General features: G+C 39.0%; 1 protein-coding gene across 1 annotated transcript in view; it reads right to left on the bottom strand.

The window, feature by feature from the left end:
* Nucleotides 1-26,973, bottom strand: part of THSD7B (thrombospondin type 1 domain containing 7B) — a 297,727-nt gene that overhangs the window by 191,617 nt on the left and 79,137 nt on the right. The window lies entirely within an intron of this gene.

The following is a 26,973-nucleotide window of genomic DNA, read 5'->3' as shown; positions in this document are numbered from 1 at the left end:
AAACCCCAACCTGGCCCTGGGCACTTCCAGGGATGGGGCAGCCACAGCTGTGCTGGGCACTCTGTGCCAGGGCCTCACCACCTGACTAAATTCTGACTAAAGAATTTCTTCCTAACTTCTCACCTAAATCTTGCCTCTTTTAATTTAAGTATGTTCCCCCTTCTCCTATCACTATCTGCCCATGTTAAAAAATATAAATCATATATAAAATATAAGCCATATCCTGTCATGTATTAAAAAGCAAATAACTACCAGCTGATCCCTAAAATTGGTTAAATGCTTCCTAAAGGCTGTGAGTCGCTTCTCCCAGTGTACTCACATCACTGAATTGCTTGGAGAAATTTGGGGAAAAAAGAAAATGCCTCACAGTGCTTCAAATTAAAGGCAAGCCTTTAATTTCTGCAGCAGTAAAATTCATCCCAAATGAATATTTAATTTCATTTGTACAAATTAATATAAAAATGATCATAAAAGAACAATCATCTAATAGGAAAAGAAAGTCAAGTTAGATAAGAGGAAAACAGTCTTAATAGAGCAATTAGTCAACAGAATAAACTGCACTGGGAAGCAGCAGAGTCATCATCCAAAGGGATAAAACAGTGAAGATAAATACATGAAAATAATCACCCTCAAGGTACACTGAGTAAATCGCTTCCACTTGCAGCACGTGGCACTGTGAGAAGTGGCAAAGCCATCATTCAGGAGGAGAAATTAAACCAAAATAAAACCCAGCAATGTAATTTTCAGTTCTGGAGCACACGAACAGACATACATAATCGTATGAATCTTACTTGAGGATTTACAAGTGAAAGCAATCAGACAAGGCTAAATAGAATGATTTGTCTGTGAAAATATTATTCAATAAAAGTCCACCAAATCAAAAAAATACCGAGGGCTATAAAGTACAAAATTGCTGGCAAACTGAAGAGCAAATGTAGAGAAAAGCACTCAAGCCGAATCTTAACTATTAAAGGGATTTTCATGATCATCTCAAGGGGGTGTTATCTCATTCCTAAGTTTAAAAACTTTCCAATACCTCATAAAAGAGCCATTTTGTTCAGTACAAACATTGCATATGTAATTCTTGCCTGAAAATACACTGCAACTGCTCTATCGCTTCTATTTTTTCAAGTCAGAAAATGAACTTGCAACAAATAAGTCTATTTATATTAAGCAATGCTACTGCAGTCAATTTTTTTTAAAATTGATTTTAAAACTACCGGAATCAGTTAGATGTTCAAAAACACACAAAAACCAAAACCAGTCCCATAACAGCTGCAATTATAATCCCAGGTATTTTGTTCAGGCATAGGTGGTTTCATTGGCAATCCCATTGTTCTTTCTCTGTGAATAGAGGAGTTGATCCTCCAGAGACAGGGGCTTGACATTCTATAATGAAAAATGAAAATAAATAAATAAAAACCCCTGATGTTTTTATTTTTAGGAAAGGAGAGAAAGCAGATAGGAACTGGATATAACTAAACTTCTTCTCCAATAGATCCTATGCTCCACCTGCCCCGTTTCCAAGCCAGGGCTGCAGCTCTGCCCTCAGTCAGGCACCTTTTGCAGTGGTGGACAGGCTGGGGCAAGAGGAGATTGCAGAGTCCTCAAGGTTTAGACAGCTCCAGCTTTTGCTGAATCCCTCAGGCTATGTGCAAAAATCTTTGTCCTTTTTATGCCTCTGTTTCACACCAAAAGACATCAGCCCAAGGTAAGGACTCAGTCATGACAGATACCTTGAATGGGAAAAGGCAGCATCAAACTCTAGTGTGCTCTACAAGCTGTCCTACACTAATGACAGGCTTTCAACAGAATCCAGTGTGCTTAAAAACTATGTAATAATAAAAAAAATAATCTTTAAATATGCTTTTGAAGTTCAGTTACAGGGAAGAGGTCCATTGACAACTTAAACATTCGTCCTTGGCACTTCACCTTGATCTAACAGAATATTCTGTTCTAATGCCACCAAGATTTGAAACCAGACATCAGATTATGCAAATACTGTTATCTAAAGATAATAGTCAAAATTCAGACCTCAGGTCCTGGGTGGCTTTTTATTAACAGAGAAAAGTAACAAGGATTAAGCATCACAACATAATTGTATCATGAACTTATTTATTTCTGTACAGCACTTCAGCAAAGGCAGTTTAGTTTTTAGAGATGAGGAAGTTTCAGTACAGGAGAAGTTCCATTGTCACCAGTTATATTTAAAACAGATTTTTTTTTTTCATTTCCCTTTAGCATTAAACAGAATGGAATTTTACACATCAATAGGACCTTGAAACACATGAGACCAATCAAGGATTTACTATTTCTTAAGATAGTGAATTGCATTAAAAATAGCATTAACCCCCTCCCCGCCATGGAGGAATGCCAAGCAGTTGCAGCAGAGATCAGTCATCAAACCCAGCACTGCTCCTTCCCTACTGCACAGAACTCTCCTGGGTGCTGCTCATGAACTGCTCTACTCATGAAAAGCAGAATGATCACTCAAACATTAACAGGATAAGGAGACACTCAGCTGAAGCCAGAAGGAAGAATTGGCCATTATTTAAAGTCAGATGTGAATTTAGAATGAAAGATTATTAAAAAAACAACAACAACAAAAAAAAAAAAACCACCAAGCAAGAACTTGTAAGTAATTATGCTGTCATTAGACACATTATAATTTGCAATTATTCCCTGGCAGACATACTAAAAACAGAGCCTGCTCTTGGCATACCAGAAAAAGAAGCATGAAAAATAAGGTCAAAAATCAGATGCAAAACCCATTACTATAGATTTTTTTCACTTCCTGACAATCTCCTCAGGACGCAGCAGTAGACTTATCCACAATGTTTCACTGCTTAGTTAAATATCCTGTTCAGTAGCTTAAATGAGGAGAAAGCTGTAAATACTTCCTCGTCAGTAGTCCGCTTTGTAATTAGAAGTTAATTATTTTTAGAAGGCTCATATTAAATTTACACTTTTCTCAAAATCTATCTGAGGCAATTAAAAGAAACATCTCAGCACAATGTGAATTATAATATTAACTGTGTTATAAACCCACCGGAATTTAGGCATCAGAAGTCTGAACTGCAGAAACATGCTTTACAACTCCCCATATAGAGTAATTAAAGAAGAAGACTAAATAAGAGGAAATTAATTTCACAGTGATCTGTCTATAGAAAGTACAAAATATGAAGATAAAGGATGGACAGTCTATCTCCTATGTAGTGTAACCTAATCAGATACTGGATGGATGTTTGATCTCCTCAGAGCAGGACATCAATGGAGAAACAGACTGTGGATGTACATGGAAACAGGGAGGCTCCAAGCTGGGTGTAAGGAAAAACCTCACTGCTGTGAGGATAACCCTGGGAATAGGCTGTCCCAAAGACAACAGAACCTCATCCTTGGAGCTGTCCATGATCTGACTGAACAAACCCTGAGACACCTCAGGGTGTGCATTCAGTGCTGAACCTGCTCTGCGGCGAGGTTCATCAGATGACCTCCTGTGGTCCTTTTCCACCTGGGTTTCTCTCTGTAGGAGCATCTAACTGAAAGGAGGCTTTCTCCAGCAGAATGCAAAAAAAAAAAAAAAAAAGTTTTTCACTAATAAATATCACTGAGATATGCAAAGTACCAATAAACACACAGCAGCATTAATAAATCCCTTAGTCAACCAAGCCAAAGAGAAGTTCAACCAAATCACTATTTCCAAAAATGAGAAGTGAAACAAAACTTGCTGGGCTCACACAAAAATCGTAACAGACAGATGAGGTGTCTTTGTTTATGAACAACTGTGAACAAACACATCCCACTGTTTCTTCCAGGGCATCTGTAGCACTACAAGCAATGACATGAAAGGAATTAATAAGTCAAGACAATCTGTTAAAGCAAAATTACACATTGTTCTGTTTCTCATCTTTTATCAGCCAGAAAGAGCTGTACTATCACCCCATTCAGCTTCTCTAACCCCTTTCAAAACATGCAATAACACAGCAACTAGAGTTTATTTGATGCACTGTGCACTGATTTGTTTTTCCTGCCTTCAAGACCTACCTACAACTGCACCATAATTGTGTCTGAAAGGATGCAGTGACATCTGCTCTCTGACACACAGGTCACGCACACATAAGGCAAGCAGGCTATACAGACAATAATTACGCTTTACAGACAAAATAAAACACCACTGAACACCAAACTTAAAAGAGGAATCCCAGTAAGAGCTGCTTAGTAAGTATGTTATTGCTTCATAAGAATTGCTAGAATAATTATGCTCTGTTTATTGTGACATTTTAGCTTAATTGAAACCATTTCACCATCGGAGAATTCATTCAATAATAAGCATCTCCCACAATGACTCTGTCCCTGTTGCTATATTCTGATTTGCAAACTTAGCAGAAGATGAGCAATTAGTAAAACAGAATATTGTGTTAGTAATTTGGATAAGAGATATGCTCCAGTGAAGGAACACTGAAAAAATTAATGGACAGCCATTGGAATAGCCCTATTTTCTACCCATTTGTACCCCCTCTTTCAGTTTAAGTATCAAATTTAGGAGCAATCGTTCAAGACCTTAACAACTTGCTTTTGAACAGAATCTCCTCATTCTTTTCCATCATAACAAAGACATACAACTTCATTTACTGAGGGGCATAACTCCCCAAAATCTCTGCAGCATCCACTTTAATTGAATACTTCTGTTTGAAATGTCCCAGAAGCCCTCTGAATGTCATCCTTCCACCAGAGCACAGCTATGGGAAGTGCAAAGCTCCAACTCAGCCTGTGAATTCTGAGAACAGGTAACAACTGACTCAGAGAACACATGAGCCTTATTCCTAATGGCACTACAGCTAATTAATTACTATTAGTAAGAGAGAAAAAATAAATTCCACTGAATATGTTTCATCAGAGTAACTGGGTGTTTAATGAGAAGGTTTTATGAGATTTATGTAATATTAATGTAATTTTATGAGAATTATGCATGTTTTATGAGATTTGGACATATATTTATTTCTCATATGCCAAAGCTGTTGGAAAATCATACAAACTACAACATAGTTCCTCACCAATATTTTTTTTTTCTTGGCATGATACAAAGGCATTCTGGTTCTTGGCACATTATGCCAAGAAAAGTAATTTTAAAGATTTAGATAAGGATCCTACAGCCACATATTTTCTTGCAGACTAAACAGGCTAAAATCTTTGGAGTTTAGGACACCAGATCTGGGATGTTTCAGTATTTTATAATACAAAGTAATGTATAGCTGTAGTTGGCTGAACGGCCCATCCCTTGCTTTCTAAAAGAGCCCTCCTGTCTCCTTGCCCTGCAACTACTGCTACATCTCAGCCAAAATAGAGATTATTTTCCTTGCCTATTCTTAACTGTCTCAATTATTTTCCTATTTATTATTAACAGCAATCCCTTTTTACTATAATCTGTGAAAGATTCTATACAAAAGACTATTGTCCTATTTGCAGTGTGTCACACAGGGCATAAAAAATTCCTCTGATTCCTGGGATAAATTTTAAATATATGCAGCACTTTTTTAAACTTTCATGACCTACACAAATGAGCAATTCAGCAGCTTAGTTATTCATCTTATTTCAGATCTGAATAAATGTGAAATTTAGTGACTTACAGCCATGCAGCAGTTTGTTCCAATTTTACATTTCAGGTTTTTTCCTTATTATCCATATGCTGTAACACTCTAGACACACTCCAGCAAGAAAGACATTCTGCAGCAGAATGTAATGAACACCGCTGTTTATGAAAATACAGAGATTTACTAACCCCTTGGCACTGGAAGGCAGGATTTCCCAGTATTAAGAACTAATGTAAACGGTATTAGCTGAGCTACTCAGTCATGTGCCCACACCCCAGAGACAGCCCAGGGAAAAATATTCTTTCCTTTCAACTCACAATTAAAAATAGAAAAATAAAAAAAAACACCCAAACCCCCAGACATTCCAAAACATTTCTGTCATATTCATCCCACACATTTTGAGGGTCTGTGAGAACAGATTTCTGGCCTTCACAGCAGTGGATATTAGGATATGAGACCATAATGTATATAAGCTTATGCATTGAAAAATAAAAAGAATAAATAGATCTTATCAACAGATTACAACTCTAAATTGTTTACTGCATATGAGCCTAAAACCACCTCAGTGGTTTTATAAATAGCTATAATCAAACTCTGGCTTTTTTGGAATTCCAAACATCTATGGAAACCAATTCTTTTTAAAACATAATAGCCTTTGTAAGGTATTTGTAAATGTAACCTTAAGCGCAAAAGAAACATTTCTTCAGTCGTTCCAGCTTGACTCTGGGGTTTGTAATCCCCAGCAGGAACTGTTATTTCTCAGTGGAAAAAAACCCCAAACCCAGAATCAACACAAGACAGGTTACACAGCACCTCCTGTAACACAAACCACCAGTTTACCAGTGGGGGCCGTGGGGAAATCCTGGGCATTGCTGGACACCCCTCTCAGCAGCACCTTCTTCTGAGCCCCCAGTTATACCTAAATCTTTTCTCCAGTCCACAGGAAGTCTCAGATCCCTTCAAGCACAATGAAACAAGAAGCTGAGGAGGTCCACTCTGATATTTGCAGAGAAGTAGAAGGAAGAGAGAGAGATTTGTGAATGGGGTTCTTTCTTACTTAGCTCTCCAGTTGGATACAGCTCCTTACACCACTGCTTTCACACCAGCAAGCTTCACACAGAGTTTTTTCTGCTTTTCCCACTGCCTTCCCCTTGCTGCCCTTCACAGAGGCAGTCACTCTGAGATATTTTTCAAGTATGCAAAGCCTGGGTTTCACCCCATGTCCATGTTCTGCTAACAGCCCAGCTGGGATGCACTCAGCTCTGGAGAGGCCACCTCATCTGCATCTTCACAAGGAACCTCAACAAACACATCACGGAATGGTTTGGGTTGGAAGGGGCCATAAACATAATCTGATTCCAATTTCCTGCCATGGGCAAGGACACTTTCCACTAGCCCGGGTAACACCAAGCCCTGTCCAAACTGGCCTTGAACACTGCCAGGGAAATGGGGCAGCCACAGCTACTCTGGGCAACCTGTGCAAGATCTCAGCACCCTCACAGGGAAGAGCCCATGAACAGTGAAGATTGGCACTCATAGGAGGGAACCACAGTAAGAAACTTTCTGCCAAAGGTCACTGCTCTGAGGCAAGGCCTTGGTGGGACAGCCTGGGGGGAGGCACTGGCAAAAGTTCAACATCTGTTTATTCGAGCTCCAAGACACACAGAGAATTCTTATTTTAGTTCTGTAATAATTCATTACCCAGCAAACACCAAAGATAGAGCCTAACTCCTCTTCCAAATTGTGGTAACTGCAGTTTCTAATTTGCTTACTCTTTCATGAAGCTTAAATTATGTTTGTTCATTGAAAAAAACAGCAAAATTTAAAAATTGTTTCAGAGAAAAAAGTTGTGAAATAATATAGCAATCTGCACACCTGCAAAACCTTTCTGAAGTATCCAAATTTACTTCACAAACACATTATCACAGAAATACATGCATCCCCCTCCAGACATCATTTTAAGGGAGAACTATAATTTTTCTGCTTAGCTTCATCCTATTTCCAACTTACATATTTTATAACCCACCACAGCCCAGAAGCACACATACATTTTCAGCTGCTACAGCAATCAATATGTGATGGTAGAGGAATGGAAATCCAGAGTTGCACATGGAGGTGCTGCCAAGTCTGGCTGGGGTGAAACAGGAGCTGCTTTACCTGTCCCTCAGCCTCCTGCAGAGCTGATGTACCCATAGATGTGTTCTCCTGGGGAAGTTCTCCAGGTGGGACCTCTGGTGAGCCCCACCTGGCACAGTCCCTGTCCCCTTGCTCTGGAGCAGAAGTGGGGCTGCCCACAGCACTTGGAACCGAAAAGGTAAAACACAGACATCACATACTGCTACAGAAATACCTTCTCAACCATATGGGCCACTCATTATTCCTAATAAACATTATAGAAGAGTTATACAATGGGCAGGAGCCCCATGGAGCCCAACTGCTGCTAATTAGTATTTCTGCAAAGATGGAGAACACCTATAATAATGATTCCCTGGCAACAGCATAATTAATTCATATGAAAAGCTCTATTTTTAAACATGTGCATTATCAATTCTGTAAAAACTGGACAGAGGTTATTGTAGAACTCTACAAATTGCTTTTACTGGGCATTTTCACTTTATTTACAGTCCATATTTAGTTATCCCCTTTCAATTATTAATAATGAAATTTCATTTACTCTAGACATTCCATATTCTCGAGGGAAAGCATTTTGGAAAAGCACAACTCGCTGTGTTGTGTGGAAATAGCCGTGCAGGAATAAACCAAATGAGAAGCTATGCCAAAATGTGGAATATAAGTGTTCTCCAGCAGTAAATCAATTTCACTGTCCCACAGACACAGTGAGCACTGTCAGGAGGGCGGCTGAGCAATCTAAGAGGGACAAAGAGATGCAGTTTCCAGGGCATAGCAGGGTGAAAGGTCTTGAGATGCCAGTGGTTTTCCCTTCAGGGAAGAAGGATAGGTATACAGCACATACTAAAACAAAACAAACAAACAAACGTGAAACCAAACCAAACAAACAAAATCAAAAACAAAACAAAACAAATAAAAAAAAAAAACACACAAAAAAAAACAACAACAACAAAAAAAGCAAGCTAAATCTAAATCCAATTCACAAGAGTTCAGTTTGGAGGGGGGGAAATAATTAACATAATAGGAAAGCCAAAACAAAGACAATAATGTCCTAACTGAAATAAACTCCCATGACATCATAAATTCTGTTTCTTGACAGCAGAACAGAATACTAAAATGCTTCAGTTTGCACTCAGGGAACATGATTACCTCATTCAGGCTTGCAGGTGTTAAGAAAAATCTTGGGAATCTTGTGCCAAGAATTACAAAATATAACTAAGCACATCATATCTGGATGAGTATGTGAAGAAAGAAAAATCTCCATCCCATCTGGAGGCAGATTTTGCCAGGCACCATTCCAAATGACTGCACATGCAGGTAAGTGAGAGCAAAATATGGTCAGGTTAAGAGCTGAACATCAGGCCAGACTGAGATCCAGGGATTGTATGATGGGGTTGTATTAACCCATTACATTTTCTTCTAGTTTTAATTTTAATTTCATTTTTTCCTCTTCCAGCTGAGATTGATTCCATGGAGCAAAAGCCAGTAATGCGACAAGGACAAACAGAGGAGAGAGCACAGAGAAGATAGTTTGGACCATAAATTGTGTCAGGCCCTTACCAAGAGCCCAAGAGTTTCAAGTCCTGCAAGGTGTTAACTCACAGTCCAGACTGGGAACAAGTACTTCAGGGGAAGGGGCAGAGTTTGGGGTGCTTTTTTCCAGTATCTGCACTTCTGAAATAAAAAAAGCTGAAAGCAGAGCATCAGTTCCAGTAAGTTAAAGATGGAAGTGTTCAAACACCAAACTGCACCCTGAAGTTACTTAGGGGTCAGCCTTACCAGACTGGCAGATCTTTGCTACCTCTCTGGCAGGTGTTCTGCTCACACTAGCCTGAATTTGTAGTGGTTTTGCATTTCTGAATAGCCTTCATCTATCACTGAAATCCTAACAGATGGACACTTTTATTCACATTTCCACAGCTTCAGCACAAGGGATAAAACCACCTCCTCTGAGATGTTTAAACAGCTGATAATACCTAATCCTGAGGCTGGTTTTGCTAGCACAGCCCCACATTTCTTTCAAAAGCCACTACCAGATGGGGCAGGCAGCATTCAGGTTTTCTGTTGGCTGAGCAGAGATGAACAATCTTGAACTGGGAAATCTGGTCACTGCTGCCATAAAAGATCTCACAGCCTGATTTTTTGAAATAAAATAATGGTGACATGGGAAAACATCAGTTACAGATGCACATATGCTGTACATGTATTTCACATCCAAACAAAGGCATCTGCCACCACAATGTTAGCCTACACTTTGCAACTGAAGATTTTTTAGAAGCAGACGTTCTTACACATAAGTAATCATTTAACAAGGCCTCAGAAAATGCAGCCCTTAATAGATTTAATTAACAGGTTAATGATGTGCATAGCGTGCATGCTCTCAAAAGCAAAGATTTTCACATTAAGCTTGTTTCTGTTTCACAGAAGCAGCTTTCTGTAGAATATCTGTGCTAATGTAATTGCACATCTGGCACTTCTGCTGCTTTCAATTGCAGAGATATTTACAAACAGTGCTAGTAATTTGCACAAGAGCACCTATCTGTTCTACTGTTTTACACTACAAATAAAGATATTTGCATGAAAATCCAACTGCAAAGAGTCCTCTTTCATACTCCTGAGTAGTTCTATTGAATATATAAAATGATAATTTAGCCTGCACAATAAATCTAACACTTAAGTCATGATTGCCTGAGATACCCGCATAAACTAAGCCTGCCTCGGGTTCACCTTGATATAAAGGGGTCAAGTAAAAATTTTTAGATAATTCTAAATTAAGCATCAGCCCTGGTAATCATCTCTGGTCCCCCGTGCCACCACATGGCAAAACTAATGTTTTAAAATATAATTTCTTGGCGATGTTAATTCATCATCCTCACTGTAACTGGGAAATGATCAAAAACCAGGCCAGAATAATGGAAATCCCACATTATCTCTACCAGTACTGTCAAGATAGTGCAGTGGTTATTAATTTAAATATGCCTCAAAGAACTATCACAACTTCAAGCACGATTCAAGAAGATAAAAGGCCATTCCTGCCTCAAGCTGCTTTCAGTTCAATTTAGGTCACATTTAGGTTCATCAGATAGCACCTGAAATCCCTCAACTTACTAAATATTGACAGAAGATGTTGCTGCCCCAGTGTTTAATCAAAGGAGTGGACCCCAAAGTCCTGACTGAAAGGAGATGCTATCAAAGGAACCTTCCAACACCTGCTCAAGCTCAGGAATGGCAGAAAAGATAAGCCAAGACAAATATCCCTTTCCCCTTCATATGTTAAGGCACATCTGATTAAGAAAAATCATAAATTATTTACTAAAAGGAAAAGGATATATGTGTGAATGTGCATGATGTACATAACTGATGTTAAATATTTTAAGTACACACTGACAGACATATAAATATCTGCTGTGAGATATTTATATCCAAATTATTTTGCTCACATATTGGAATCAATCAGTGCTTTCCTGCTCAGTCTGTATCCCACACACCAGAAGCATATGTAAAATGTCATGATTGCCATACCATGGGTTCTGAAATACTGGAGCCAGCTCCTAACCCTTCCCACAGGAGACACCTCCAGTGCCTTGGAGGTCATGATGGAGGCTGTGGATACTTCTGAAGATCAGATTCTGACAGGCAATGGACAAAACACTGAAATCTGGTCACCTAATTATTCCAAATCCCCTGAGAGGAATGCAGACAGGCAGAACAAGGAGTGATTTTGGGGAACAGGGCAATAAAAACACTTAGCTAATAATCCTGAACCACAGATTTCAAGTGACTTTTAGTTTTGCTGCTTTTATATGAGTAAGCTGTTTCCATATGAACCAGCTCATTAGCATGCCCCAGCTGGTTCATTAACCAGTACATGAAGATTCAATATCACCACAAGAAAACAATAAACTGCTACAGAAAGAAATTCCTTAAGAAATGGTGAGGGCTATCCAGGCTCTTCCAGAAGGAAATCCAGCTCTTGATCTTCTCCCCTGACTTAAAATTGCAAAGTTCAGAGCAGAGTCTGTGTAACCATCCGCCAGCCACAGAAAACCTGTCTACACCCACAGCAGATGGGGAACACTCAGCTGTAGACAAATCAGACTGGTACTTCAGTGAAATAAGAAAAATTGGCTTTCCCACTAAGGACACTGACATAACTGCTCTTAATTGAGTTCTAATTCCACTAGGAATTCTTCAATTCAATGAAGCCACTTGGAAATGGTATTCTATTATAAATGTCTATTCCTTTCTTATGATTCCCATCACAATATTTCAGAATATTCTGAAGTAAATAAAGGCAATTTGATTTGGGATCCTTTGAACAGTAAGCCATATATTTTACATATACAAAGAGAAATGATTGGTCAAATGCAAAAATCAATACAGAAAAGGGAGCTAAGAAAATGCAATCCATATTCATTACATGTTTAAAACATTTAAAGTCTGCCCTATCTGAAGTTTAGAAATTCAAGATATTCATCATCTTTGAAAACTGATCTTAAATGACTTGCATTCCTTCTGCAATGATGCAAAAAGATTTTTAGTTTATATCTAATCTTAATACTGCTGCACATATAGAAAGGGTGTTCCAAAAAGCATACACAGAAAGCAAAACCAGGCTGTATTTGGTTAATAATCTGCATAAACATCAGGTCTTTTTAAAAAATTCTGATTTCTTTAAACAATATTTACTGTTCACAGGATGTGTTTTTGAAAAATCCTTTTTTAAAGCTGGTATGCTAAATTTAAACTGTTTCTACTTTAATGCCTGAAGAACAGAGAGGAGGAAAACACCTCCTGACCTCTGAGCTTGGTCACTGTAAGGCAATGTAGGCTGCATTGTCATAGGTTCTTTTACTTAAAGACCAGTTACTTTGTTGTCCCATCACTCTTCCCAGACCACTTCATTGTACCATATTCCCATTCTCCCAAGTATTCTAACTTAAACCAATAAACACTCTTGGCAGGCAAACCAAGCAACTAAATCCTCTTCCACAGTCATTTTTACTCATGCAAAACCACAGCATTAATGATTACTCAGTCACCATTTCCATTTATCTAAATTTGCCTGGTTTTAAGAGTTGCTGCCCAAAGAATTTTCCCCTGATAATGACAGATGTGTGATCACACACCTTATCCACAGATAGCCTTATTTATTTCCACAAGCCATCAGTTTGCACCAGACTATGAAAGCAGAGGCTTCCCAGAAAGCCTCACACCAAACTTGACAATAGAGACTAAAACAGTGTATGCACTCCAGCATTGCCCTGTATCTTCCTGGCCCTTCAGGACAGCTTCCTGCAGGATCCTAGAGAAGAAGCCATCAACATGAGCATCACATTTCTCCTGGGAGAAGACTCCAGTGCTGACAATCCACCCCCTCCCCAAGGTGACACCCCCAGCCTCAGGATGCATGGGAGCAAGGGGACAGTAACACCAGGAAAGGTGTACAAGGTGGGAGCTGTGTAACAATAACTGCTTTACTCTTCTCCTCTGTAATGATTAGATCTGGACTAACAATGATGACCCTCTTACAGCTTCAGCCACATTGCCATTAATTAACTGGCTTTATTTATCTCCTCCTCCTTGACCAAGAGGAGAAAAAATTTAGCTTGCAACACCTTGACTCATATTAAGAGATGGACTCTCCTTCTCAGCCCATACAGATCTGTGTGCTTTTATTCCTGAAACTGCAATCCCAAATCCCACTGGGACTGCAATGAACCAGGAACAGGGAACCAGGTTCTGCCAGGCCAGCCCGGGCAGAGCACCGTGCCAGAGCACTGGTAAACACACAAGTGCCTGCTGTAATGCAACAGATTCAAGTCCTGAGTCTTGGGAATAAATCAGCCTCAGTAAGTAGAAATAAAGATGTTTTGCATCAACCCTCACAGTCTTTACATTTATTAGATACTGCAATGCCTTGGAAGAACAAGTCACTATGGCTCCCTGACTACAAAGTTCAGAGTCTTGGGTATTGGCAGCAGACCTTAATCTTTTCAAATAATTCATTTAATTTCACATTTAATATCTGAACAACACTATGCATAACAAAGAGATTTACGATAGAAACAGATTTAATTTTTTTTTAATACCAACTAATCAGAACATTTTATAAATTCTTCCTTAGAATAAGGATGTACTAAAGCCCTTCTCAAGTTTCATGTGTGAATAAACCCATCCATAACAACAAGTCTATAGGGCTTTCTGTATTCATAATTTGTGGGAAAAACTGATTTTCCCTATAGAAACTTTGGTGAGGCTTGAAAACACCTTTTTATGGTCACCCTAAAAAACCCTTCAAAATCACACAATTATAATGGAATTGCTTATACAAGCTACATTAAAATATTAACTCAGCATCAAGAATATAGCTAAAGGGCATGCAGCAGTAACAACAGCATGTGCCATCAGGCCAACAGGGATTACAGCATTCAACAGCTGGACCATTAGAACAAGACACTGGGTGCCAATCACACTGATAAAAAGTAAGGGGGGGTTTACTGATCACCATGCCCCAGGGAGGAGGAAGAACAGCTGCTATTTTCTGCAGAATCCATCATATTTCCTCTCTTCAGGGAATTCAAGCCCCAAACAAATAAATTGGTTGGGCAGGCACAAGAATTCAGTTTTTTCCAGTCTATTTTTGTGTATGTGTTTGCCAGCTCAAGGAGAAAAACACTTTTACAACAAGACTAAATATCTCTCCCTGCAACATCCGTGTTCTTCACTCAGGGGGTTTGCAGTGTCAGGACCAGCAGACACTTGACAGAAGCATCCATGGCATCATCTTCCAAAGGGAAACGGGGACAAACTAGTCTCTATTTTGTCAATTTGAGGTGAGCAGTGTCCACATTCCTACTCCGTTTTTCATTTAACTCTGTCCTACATTTTGGATGTTGAATTAATTGCTAAGTTTCATTGATGAACTTCAGCTTGACAAGAAACATTTTGCAGTAACTTCTTTGAGTTTCCAAATGGGTATCAGGCTGTTATATAATTTCTTTCAAGAATTGACTCGGACTCGCTTCCCACTGATGCCTAATCCATATTGCAATAATAATGTAAATTATCTCTGAGGAGTGGTTAGACGTTGTGGTCAGATCACATTGCAGGCAGACAAGCTCAACCAATATGTAAACTGTGAGGGAGAATGGTAAATGTGCTGATTATGTAAATGGAATTGTTTGAAGTCAAAGATGTGGGCCTGTATTTCACTGATAAAATGTGTAAAATAGGAAAAAAACACTGCGTAAGCAATTAAATTTAACTTTCTAATCAATAAAAGGCGAACTGGGACCTAAATCCACTTTATGGGATTTAGGAATCAAAGTCTTCCTCCAATTCAAAGACAGCTGTGATGCCCATTTGACTAGAGGGGAACTTACTGTAAGACAAAAATGTCACATTCTATCTTGATACCACACACAAGAGCGTCATGTGTCATTAGATTAAGATAATTTGGTCTAATGATGCTCCTGATCTTCAGTTTGGCTGGCATTCTTTGTAAATAAAGCTGTACTCTCAACACTTCTGATGGCAGCATCTCACAGGAGCTTGGCAGATGAGCTCACCTGCCCTTGGTAACACTTTGGATTCATTTTTTGTAGGTCCAGCATTTCTCCAAGGACTCCAGAGGCAGGAAGCATATTGTGCCTTTAAGCTTGCACTTCATTTCAAATATTTCCATGTTGGCACATCTTGGGGTGGTACCAACATGCCCAGAGCTGCAAAGCATCGATTCTCCCACCTTGTCCTGTGAGGAAGCCACACAAAAACCAAACGTGGTGGCCCAACACAGAGTCAGAGCACAGCTTTGATTTCACTGCTGGCTGCCAAACACAGAGTCCACTTCATTTTTATTTCTCTCCTCATTCGTCCATTTCACACAATCATAGAATAGTTTGGGGTGGAAGGATTTCAAAGATCATCTTATTCCAAACTCTGCCATGGGCAGGGATAATTTCCACTAGATCAGGTAGCTCCAACCTGGCCTAAAACATTTCCAGGGGCCTCCACAACTTCTCTGGCAACCTGTCCCAGTGCCTCACCACCCTCACAGGAAAGAAATCTCATTTTCTTGTATTGCCACCAAAACATGGCACAATCTGCCACCAAACACAAACTCCTCTGCTTCACAGAACCCCAAAAATTCAGCAGTTTCCACAGATACTGCTTACGCCAAGCTTCTTCTTTCCCATTACCTGGGAATTGCTGTACTATATTTTACCTGCCATGAGCTGCAGCTTTATCCATTTCTCAGCTTTGTAAAGCACTGTGCAGGGTCACAGTCTTATTGAAACAACAAATACCCTTACTGGTGACATTTCCACATATGAAAAACAACTGGGAACTACATGCAACACGTGCATATAAACACACTCAGAGGAATTTACAGCACACAGTTGGGGCTGCAATGGCCAGGCTTCAGTCTGAAAAGCACCGAACGACCACCATCTGCATGGCCTCTGATAGTTCACTAATTAATGATCAAGATTGCATTTGCTTCAGCGTAATTTTGTGCTTTTATATGGATATCTTATTTGATTATAATTATCACAGACTGGAGAAGTTTATTAGGGCAAATCATTTCTTAATGCAATTAAAACCCCAGGGGAACAATACAAAGTAATTTTTATTGGTGATGAGAGCTTATAACCAAAAGGAAGCCTACTTATTGATCACAATTATTCCAAATTATGACATTAAAACAAATTGCATGAATTTTCCAGTAGTTTTTTTGTTAATACCTGAGTTAAAACAACCAGTTTGTGTTAAAAGTGGCAGAATGAGCTGATCCTTGGGCTCCTTCTGGCTCCTCTGTATTCACCTCTTTGGGGAAGGGATTGTGCAGCCTTTTTCTCCTCCTGGATGAAATCACCCAGTCTCAAAATAGCTCTCTGGGCTATTGCCTCTGCTTCCCAACCCTGTTAACACAACACCTCTAATTCTTTCCCTTCCACAACACTGTGACACTTCCCATTAAAATGAGTCCAAAAACCATTTCTCCACAGCACAAATAATTATTTATTCTTTCACCCAAAGGTATTAACATGGAGATTGGAGGGTAAAAACAATAAGAAGTCTCTATGAATGGATTCTATGTACATACACCTTATTCTGTTCTTTTATACATTTTTACAATACCTCCACCTCAGTGCTGGTAAAACAAATTATTCTCTTCCCCATTCTGTCACTCTCTCTCTATTGTCATCCTGAAGGTGTTCCTTTTCTTTCTCTGCCCAGACAGGAGCCTTTCAGGGTTTAGTATGCTCCTTACTCCAAGCCCTGCTTAAGAAAAGCAATACATAGCACACTGATGGGTGCCACAATGTGATTTATTTCCATTGCACAGTTCCCCACAGTTTCCCCTGAGAACCCAAGTAATCACTGTGAGAACATCTCATCACTGCCACTGGTTTAGCTCCATTTGCTCCCCCTTAAGAGAGCCTTTTGATTTACCACCTAGCATTTAACCAAGATAATATAGCGTGTTCCAAATTCTACTATAGTATTCTAAAAAATGTTCAATTTTGAGAAATAATGTTTAGCTAGTCAATCTACACTGGATGGCTGTTTGCACAGCTGTTTCCACACAATATAGACAACATCCTACTATTCCTTACACCACACTGTTTAAGCATTTTGTAGTTCTGATGAATGAGACCCAGTTTCTCATATGCCATATAAAAACTAGAAGAAACTACCTTAAAAAAAAAAAAGTTCTGAGAAAAAACATTTTAGATTTTCTTAGCAAACACAGACCTAAGAAAATAGTCTGCAGAGGAATAAAAGGCAGATCAGGAAAATACCAGCCTCACCCTTCTGCTGGGATATTTACGCCAGGACAGGCTTTCCACCAGCACGTGCAAGCCAGAGCCAGGACACCTTCACTGCCATCAGCCACCTACCTCACAGGAGCCAAGGAGAGCCACAGAGGCACAGTGGGAAAAGGCTGACTTCTATATAAATCAGCTTCCTCTGATTGTTCTTATGAATTACATAAGAGAAATATCAGAAGAGTCAACTGTGACTGGCACTGAACAATTTTGTAAGTGTGCTTAATAGCACAGAATACAGGCATTTCTTCCTCCATCAATATTCCACTGCAAAAGCTTTTCTCCTGAGGCTTAGAGAAATCCTTCCTCCTCTAATCCTGTTTTCCAGTGACAACTTAAGAACTGAAATAGCAATAATTTCCCATCTCCAGTGCTAATTCACTAACTGCCAAACCTTTTTTCCCCCTCTGCTCTTCTACTCATCCAGCAGGGCTCCGTAGCCTCACGGAACACAAGTTTGAACTGTTCAGCTCAGTGAGGGGTAGCATGGATGGGTAGAGAAGGATGAGGAACCACTTCCTAAATTATACATTATATATTTTAATTTCTATTCATTGGAAGGAATACCAAAATCATCTTGGATCAAGGCCACTTAGCTCAAGGCAGTGATGCTTAAACTCTCCAGCCCCACTGGACACCCAAGACTGGGCACCTTGTGTCCCAGAACAGTAGTTTACAGTCATTTGCAATATACAGAATACCTATTAATTTCAAATACTTATTTTAAAAAAAAATAAGCTTCCTCTAATAAATCAGCACTGCCTGTGTTTGTCAATTTATTTGCAGCAGCTCATACGCCCACCGAGCCTTGCACTGCCAGCAGCATCTGGATTTACCACTGTTGTGCTGTTAATCATACTTGTCAATTATGAATTGCAACAATTAGAATGCTGCTTGATATTTAAACATTTCAGAACTAATAAAAGAATGAGAGATATATAAATATATTTATACATATATGAAGAGGTCTAAGAACAGGATACACACTCGTTTCAGACTTCAAGTCTGAAATTGCACAGCAGACACTTTAAGGGCAGGTTAAGTACTTTTCTTTTTTTTTTTTTAATATGACTGGTGCCAGTTCTGAACCAGAATACTATTTCATCCCAAAATGGAACACTGTACAATCTGAGTCAATGCCTGTGAAAAATCAGTGGAATGCTTAGATACATTTGTTCTCTATTTTTATGATAAAAAAAGAATTTCTATGCCTGCAGTGTGACTCAGTGTCAATTAGACACTAACACCTCAGGCATTTTCCTTCTGGTTTGATACTCAACTCCACAAATATAGGTTCAAAGGGAAGAGTTTTTCCAAGCCCACATTTGGGCATATCATGTGTTCCCTATGAAATGGAAATCACCTTGTAGTAGTGGGTAGTGTAGAAACAAAAGTGAACCAGTGTTTTCAAAGGGCAAAATATTATATTTAAATGTCCTCTATACATATTTGGGAAATTGCAGCCATCTACAGCCCTGCAATTTCACTTGTGTTAGAGATTTTCTGTGAACCGGTTTAAATAAGAGTGCAGATGGATGAAGAATCACACATAACTAATTTTCATTGTCTAAGTGTCAGGACTTGGAGACAAGCCTGTGACAGATACTTGTTATATTTTTGTAAGAACAAAACATCACTGCTGGGAGGATGGGGTGGGTATGAACATGCTCTTCCTCAAGGGAAGAGCCCTCAAGGGTTAATTGAGAGCAATCAGCTCTCATGTCTTCTGCCCAGAGAAGCTCCTCTTCCACTTATACAGACACAGCTGAGCTTAAAGATACTCTTTACATAAAGCTCTGAATTCTCCCACTCTTTCTGTAGGAATATACACATTTGAGTCACCTTTCAAAAAGTATTTTGTAGGTATTACCTCAGAAATCCTTACTTTCAGGAGGCATATCCCATTAATTACCTGGAATGTTTTTAAGCCCTGAGAAGTAGATACCAAAATGGTCTGCTGAGCCACAAAATGCTGAAAACTGGGCAGGTTCACGGGGATAGACGGGGGAAGACTTAATTCACTACATGATGGAAAACCAGGTTAAAAAGGAAAAGGAAAAGCATGCACATGCCTTCCATTGTAAACAGCTTTCTGAGCAGAAACTGAACTGTCAGAGCTCCTTGAATCTGAGTTTAAATTGTGATTTTTCACTTCTGCAATCTTGCCATTACCCATCCACACCGAACATTAAGCTCCTAATTAAATAGCACAGATTTCATCCACAGTTCTGCCCTAGCAGTGCTATTCTCAGTCTCTCTTTGCCCCTCAGAAAAAGTCCACTAACATTCAACTGTTTCTATCTTAACTGTCCCAATCTTGCAAGAAATATTCTACCAGCAGAGATCAACAGGATGCACCAGTATAGCAAAATCCCTGATTCTCCACCTTAAATTGATTCTTTTCTCCTTCATACACATAATCTCTTAAGCCCTACATTCAATATTTTTGCACAGCCTATAATGTGTACCTAAGACACACACAGCAGCTCCAAACTCATTCCCTGCTCTTCACCATGAAGTGCAGCTCACTACAGAGGAACAAACAGCTTATTTTCACTGGAGACCAAGGGAAGGAGATCCCACATGGCCTCAGCTGCAGGGGACTGCCTGAAACAGTGAAAACTACCTCAATAGAAAACTTCAACCATCCACATCTTTTGTGTTTCCATACCCAGCCCCTTAGCTGGAGATAGTACACATTTGCACCTAATCTGAAACAGAAAAACCCAGAAAATATTTATGGCAAAGTAATACTTGTATTGCTTAATCAAATTTATAGTTATAATAAATAAAGAGATCACACAATATGCAGCCTTATTTTGACTGCTGTTTAACCTTTTCTGACCAGTGCATAGCAGGAAATAACTGCACCTTCAAAAAGGTTGGTACATTTTTTTAAAGTTCAGTTTCCTCTGATTTCACTCAATTCCAAACTCTTCTGCAATGGTAGGTACCACAAGAGGAAATAGGAACTTTTTTTAATTGGTCCTCTCAGCCTAGCAGGAATTGTCAGAGAGCAGGGAGTTTTTTTCCGACAGCATTCTTCTCTACAAAACTTTCATCATTCAAGAAGGTCTGGAATGTTGCAGGGATCATTATCACATGAGGAAGAACATTAGGCAAAGCTTTTTATCTTGGTTGCTATTAAGTGCCCTTTTATTGCTGTATCAATCAACTAAATGATTTCCAAAGTCTGGTGTAAAATAGCATGTTGGTGGAGCAGGCAAAGCTGACAGTGGGTGAAACTGTAATCTGTTTATATCTCTGGGCTTGATGGCTTATGCTGTTGGTGAGGCATTTCCAAATTCTTTCATTATCGTAACGACTGGAAGACAAAAATGAAAATGAGTAAGAGGTTGTCTGGTGTGCAGGTGAATCCTTGAAAACTTTGAAAACCAAAAATAGAGCCCATAAAAGCAGTACTAAAAGAACTATTTATGTTTGGACTCTAAGTATGGGGAAGCAAAAGGAGGAGACAAGAACAACTTTGGAAATAAATTGAGCAAAACTGTGATGATGCAGATGGAGGGGAACGAAAAAGAAGATGGAAGGATGATTTCCCATGAGGTTTTCGTAAATTAGGTAAAAAAAAAAAAAAAAAAACCCTTGGATTTTGAGTTAAGAACTTCAGACTTCAAATTCAACAAACATAATTATGGTTTCCCATGCTAATAACAAGGCCCAACGCTGTTCCCTTCAAGCCATTCAGTGCTTCTGTCACAACTGCAAGATGAAGCACAATAAGTTGCTTTTATTAGAAATGGTTGCTTTCTTCCCCAAAAACTGAATGTTCAGCAAAAAGTAACAAAATGCTATTTATTAATAAACTCCATGAAACATTACAGTGCAGGGGAAAAAAACAACCCAGTAAGTTGGGTGCATTTCTTTAACTAAATGCACCATGCAAAACTCTGAATTCATAAATGTACAAGTGTATTGGCTCTGGCTGAGATGCAGCACTTTGAAAGTTTCAAAGCAGCAGCTTGAAACAGATGGGTCACTGGTTATAAAAGTTTGCCACAGATGGAGAATAATTACTACAAATATTTTACCACTTTACACTTGGATCAAAACTTTGCATAAAACACAAATAATTTTCTCTCACTACATTGCTCTGTTCTTAAAAAGAGACGTTGTTGCAATTATTTTGCAATGTCAGAGGACTTTAATTCTCCAAAGAAATGCCCTGCATACACTAAAACCAAACACTTCTGTTCAAAGCTTCTCTTTCCATGAAGGGAAGAACATCCAGGATCTTCCGTTCTCTGCCCGCTGCATCCCATATTTGCCACCACACTCGTGTGAGCTCAAGCCCTGCCATACAGCAAGAGTTTGCAGAAGCTCAAACCAGCTGCTACAGCTCAAGCGAAAATAATCTCCTGCTGCTGCAGGACTGGTCCTACAGCCAGTGCTCCTCACCCCAGGGCAGCAGAGTGCAGAGCTGCTGATGGCTGTGAAGGCTTCCCCATCAGTCTGGAACAAGGGCAGCACTGTGGGGTAACCCCAGCTCACACTGGGGAAGGCTTTAGGATGCTGCCATTCTGGAGCTGGATTTCTCCAAATGCTGCTCTCCCCTGATCTAAAGTTCTGAGGGGGATGATTGGGAGCCCTGAAGCATGCAAAGCCCAGCTGTTCCTCACAATGCAGGAAAAGCCCTCCTTAAACTATTTTACAAGCCACCATTTTTTATCACTTTCCCTCGTATATATCAGAGACTACATGTTGCCTTTCATCAATTGCCTTTTATTAAGCCTACCACCAGTTTTATCAGTAAATTTTACTGTATATAAAAGTTTTCTGTACTTCACAGTACAGCTATTTCACATCTGATTTTATCTTTGACTAGATGGGTTGTTCAGAAAATTTCAGACAGGACACCTGCTTTATAAATGAATTAACAAATAGCAATAGCTTTGGAAGATCACGGGTGAAAAAAAATAATGAGACTCAGAGGTTCAGTCATTTCACTGCTCCTAAAGGCAACTCATTCTCACCAGGCAGTGGTTCAACAGACTGTTCATACCACTCTGAAGTCTGAAGAACTAAATGCCTGCCTTTATTTCCTGGGCTTAAATGTCATGGGAACAGAGACAGAAATGATAGAATGTGCTTTCATTATTAATTTTTTGCAAAATTACCGAGCTACAGGTTATATCAAAAGAAACTGCTCCCCAGCAGGTGCATCCTGCTGTAGACATCTCCATCACCTCCTTACAGTTGTGATAAAACTATTTTACAAGAGCTTGTAACACTGAAATATTTGTATTAAAACACCTGGAGTACACAGAAGCACACACTACTCTCCTGAAAGGTCAAAAACCAAAATTTTCAAAGCCAAATTTTACTGTCTGTGAGCTCCAAATTATTCCACAACCTGAAAGAGTGCAGCATTTACATCTGAGTAAATTCAGAGGTGTACTGCTGCCAGAGGTGGGGTGACACACAGAGTTTCTGTGTCCCTCATTCCTCCAAGTAAAGAAAAATCAGAGCACCAAGAGGCTGAGAGTAACATGAACTCCCAAATCCCATGGAACAACAGCGAGCACAAGGAAACCCCAAAACACCCAGCCACCCACCCCCAGCAGGGCAGGAGGTGAGATGTGCTCTGACACTACAGAAGTCCCACAAAATATGCATGAAAAAATCCTTTTTCACTGTATATATGTCTAACACTAATGGCAGTACATCAGTAAACACCATTTCAATTGTCAAGCCTTAATAACCTTCATCCCCTAAAAGTGTTCTTCAAAGCCATGTTTGCACAAATTCACCAGGGCAAGGGTACAATGATGCATTGGCGAACTTGCAGTGGGATGAGTAAACACAGTAAGAGAGTCTAAATATGAAAATACTTTCCATAATACTGTTTGAATCACAGGGTAATGAGGTGGTTTTTAAATGTATCTTGTCAAAATTTTGGCTCAGGCTAACATACAACTGTGGCCTTGTTAAAACTAATTCATTCACCACAGACCTCAGCTTCGAAGGAAGGAAGTCTAAAGTTTCAGCTTAATAATTCATCTGCAGTTTTTAAATACTGCATATATAATATCAATATTTTAGCACTTTAATCATTGGGAAACTAAACACATGCTTAATTTGAAGTTACAGAAGGAATGATGTGAGGCAGACTGTGGCTGGCACCTCAGATCTACCCTTGGAAAACATTTCACTTGCAGACAGGGTGATCCAGATCTGTTGGGCTGAAATGCTCAGAGACTGGATCTGCAGCCTGCCTTCTACTCACAGGCTGCATAGAACAACCTGTGAGACATTTAAAGACCTATTTGTGAGACTGGGCTATTACAAAACTGGGCTTTTAATGAAATATTCTCTAAGTCACTGCATTTTAGCTATAAAGTTTACTTGGTTTATGAAATAAATGTAGCACACGTATTCTGAAGTACATAACTGCACAGCTTTGGGCTCCCACGTACTGAAATGCTTTGGGTCATAAAAGGCACTTTTGGTAAATGCCAGTGAAGGCTTCCCCAAGATAACAGTTTTAGCACACACTGGGCATCTCCCTCTGCCCAGCCAGGGGCTTTGAGTATAAAACTGCTAACAGATGGCAAAACTTTATAAAGTTGATTCCAGTAATTAAAAATGTGAATTTTTCCACTTTATTTCTGCTGATGCAAATCCATTAGAAACCTTGATATACAAAAGAAGCCCACTTCTTGTGACAATTTAAGTGTGACTGCTCAAAATTTGTCATAGACATAACAAGTGTTATCTGGGCTTCATCCAATCTCAATCAGACTGGCTCAAAGAACTTCACTTCAACCCACACTGCAGCTCTTCTTTATACAAAAACATACAAGGTTCAGGAAAAGAAAAAGTTCACATGTTCACATGACACCATTGTATCTTATTCTCCATTAACTGCTCTGTGGGGATAACATCAGTTAACCAGCAAAGTGCAAAGTGTCAAATTGGGGCTTTTTAATATATGTGCTTTAAATAGTACCTTCACATTTATGTGTCTATTCTATGACACAATGCACAAAACAGAAATTGTGTTTATTACAATAGCACTACACATCAGTCACAAATTATTAACCAGTATTTTCTGACAATTCAGTCCCTTTCAATTACTTATTATTTGGCACATGCTTTACATTTTTTCTTAGATTGTACTTCTGTCTTGTCAATAGGAATTCATATTTGCTATTCAATTTACATAATGTGTAGGCTCTCCTGAATCATCAAAATAAGCTGAAGTTGTACAGAAGTGACTTACATGAATATCAACAACTCCTATTTTTCACTCCTAGTGACATCCATACAGAAGCCAAAGTATTGAAAAATAATACCAAAAAGAGCAGGGAAAGAAAGGCCAGAGGGCAGGCAGCATGATAGGAAAAACATCTGGCATCAGGTAAAACAGGGTAAGAAAATGGTAATTAATAGAGAAGAGAGGTTTCCTTGGAGCACACACACAAACATGTGCCTCCCAGTACAGTATCCAGCCAGGGGGGCTCCTAAACATGATTTAATTTGGAGCACAGGGCACCTCTGCTGATCAGCAAAGGAATCCTAAGCCAGCTCTAAACAGCTGCCAAGAATAGACACTGCAGCCACAGGGCCAGAAAATAAAACTTCATAGTTCAAAATCCAGCCAAAGCACTGGGCATCAGCTGAAACAGGTGACTCAGCCCAAAGAGGTGTCCCATTGTCACTAACACCTGGCTAAAATTATACTGGTGATCACCACAGAGAAAGCCAACAAAGTAAAAAGTACCTTATCAACCACTCCTCTGAATGACATGCTGAACCTCATCACTCCTACCCCAATTTTATTATAAGAAATATATTTAGGCAGAGAAAGACAAGTTCAATATTTCTGGTAGGAAAAAGAAAAGTGCATTTTATGATTCTCCAAATTTATCAGGAAATAATTTCTTATGCAATGATAAAAGGCACAGTTACGCTGCAGTGTAAAGCAGTACCAGACACAGCACATCTTCACTGGCAAGGAGAGTGTGTTCCACTTTTCTGCACAACTCATTACTGACAAAATCCCAAGAAAATCTTTATAATGTTCTGTTTCTCATTTCATGAATTTTTACAGCTAATGTGCTTTCAGTCAAGAATAATGTAGTGATTAGAACAGAGCAGGGTAAGAATATCTGGCAATGTAATACCTATAGAATTTAATGAATTTCTCTCCGCCTAGAAGAAATTTATTGATCACCAATTTTTTTTTCTAGCTTTAGATCAATTTTTACATCGTTTAGCATAAAGTTTCTAGAACTAATTCATGAGAAGGTACAGATAACAAGCTTTGAAGGTAACAAGATATTGATTTGTGCGACTTTCTATGCTAATTTTAGGATTTGATCATAGCTAATTTAATTTGACTGGTGCTTTTTTAGTTTTAGATATCTACTAAATAACTTGAGGATGAAGATTCCCTTTGACAATAACTTCAGAAGACTCCATCAGAAAATAAAATCAGGAAAACTTCCAGGGTTTTGTACTCACTTGTGCACACACACTCAGGTATGAATTCACACACCAGCTTGTTTAGTGGCAAAAAATACTACCTGAAGAAATGTGCCAGGACACAAGGCCAGGGAGGTCTCAGCATGGAGCCACCTCTGATTAGGAGTCTCCGCTGAAATGATAATTTTAAAAATATCAGGAGTAAAGGATGTATTTTGCTTGGGCAGTGTTTAGCACTATCTCATGTCCAATCACTTTGTGTGTCGAGCACTGTGTGCCAAATTAATGCAATTTCCACACTGAAATAGTTTAAGGCATGATTTTACTCACTGGAGCTTTCGCATTCCTTGGCACTACCTCTGTGTTTCCTGGGACACCACAGCACTGGAGAAGCATCTCGGACAGGGATTTGTTAAAAGCACAACTCCTGATCTAGGGTAACTGTTTGGCAGCCAAATTAAATAAAATCTAGAAACCATCTGTTTTAGAAACTTTAATGATTAATTTTAGGAAGATGTTCTAAAAATGAGATTATTTTTGGCATAGCATTTATTTGTAAGACATATTGCTAGCAATCCAGCATTTTTCATACCAGGCTTATAACTACATTTTCCAGTTATCCATCTGGGCCCTTTTCAATTCAGTGGTTTAATTAAAACTCAATGGTATTATCAATCTGTTGCATTTTTCATTTTGATGGTTATTACATTTACAGTACAGCAGGAGTACAAATTAGAGTAAGAAGATAAATCTCATCTTAAAATTTCATTTCTCTATCTTCAGTAACTTTCATTGTCATAATATTTTCTAGCTCATTCTCGTTCATAAAACAGTTGTAATGATCTATTTTTTTTTATTACAATAAGGGAAAACAGGAAAAAAGTGCTTTTCAATAGCTTGACACATCTCACAGGGTATCTCTCATCATTCATTCCATCAGTCTGGTCAACAGATGGGCATTACACAGC

This window comes from Vidua chalybeata, chromosome 7, assembly GCF_026979565.1.
Source record: "Vidua chalybeata isolate OUT-0048 chromosome 7, bVidCha1 merged haplotype, whole genome shotgun sequence".
NCBI lineage: Eukaryota > Metazoa > Chordata > Aves > Passeriformes > Viduidae > Vidua > Vidua chalybeata.
This window is presented reverse-complemented; position numbering and strand designations above follow the sequence as displayed.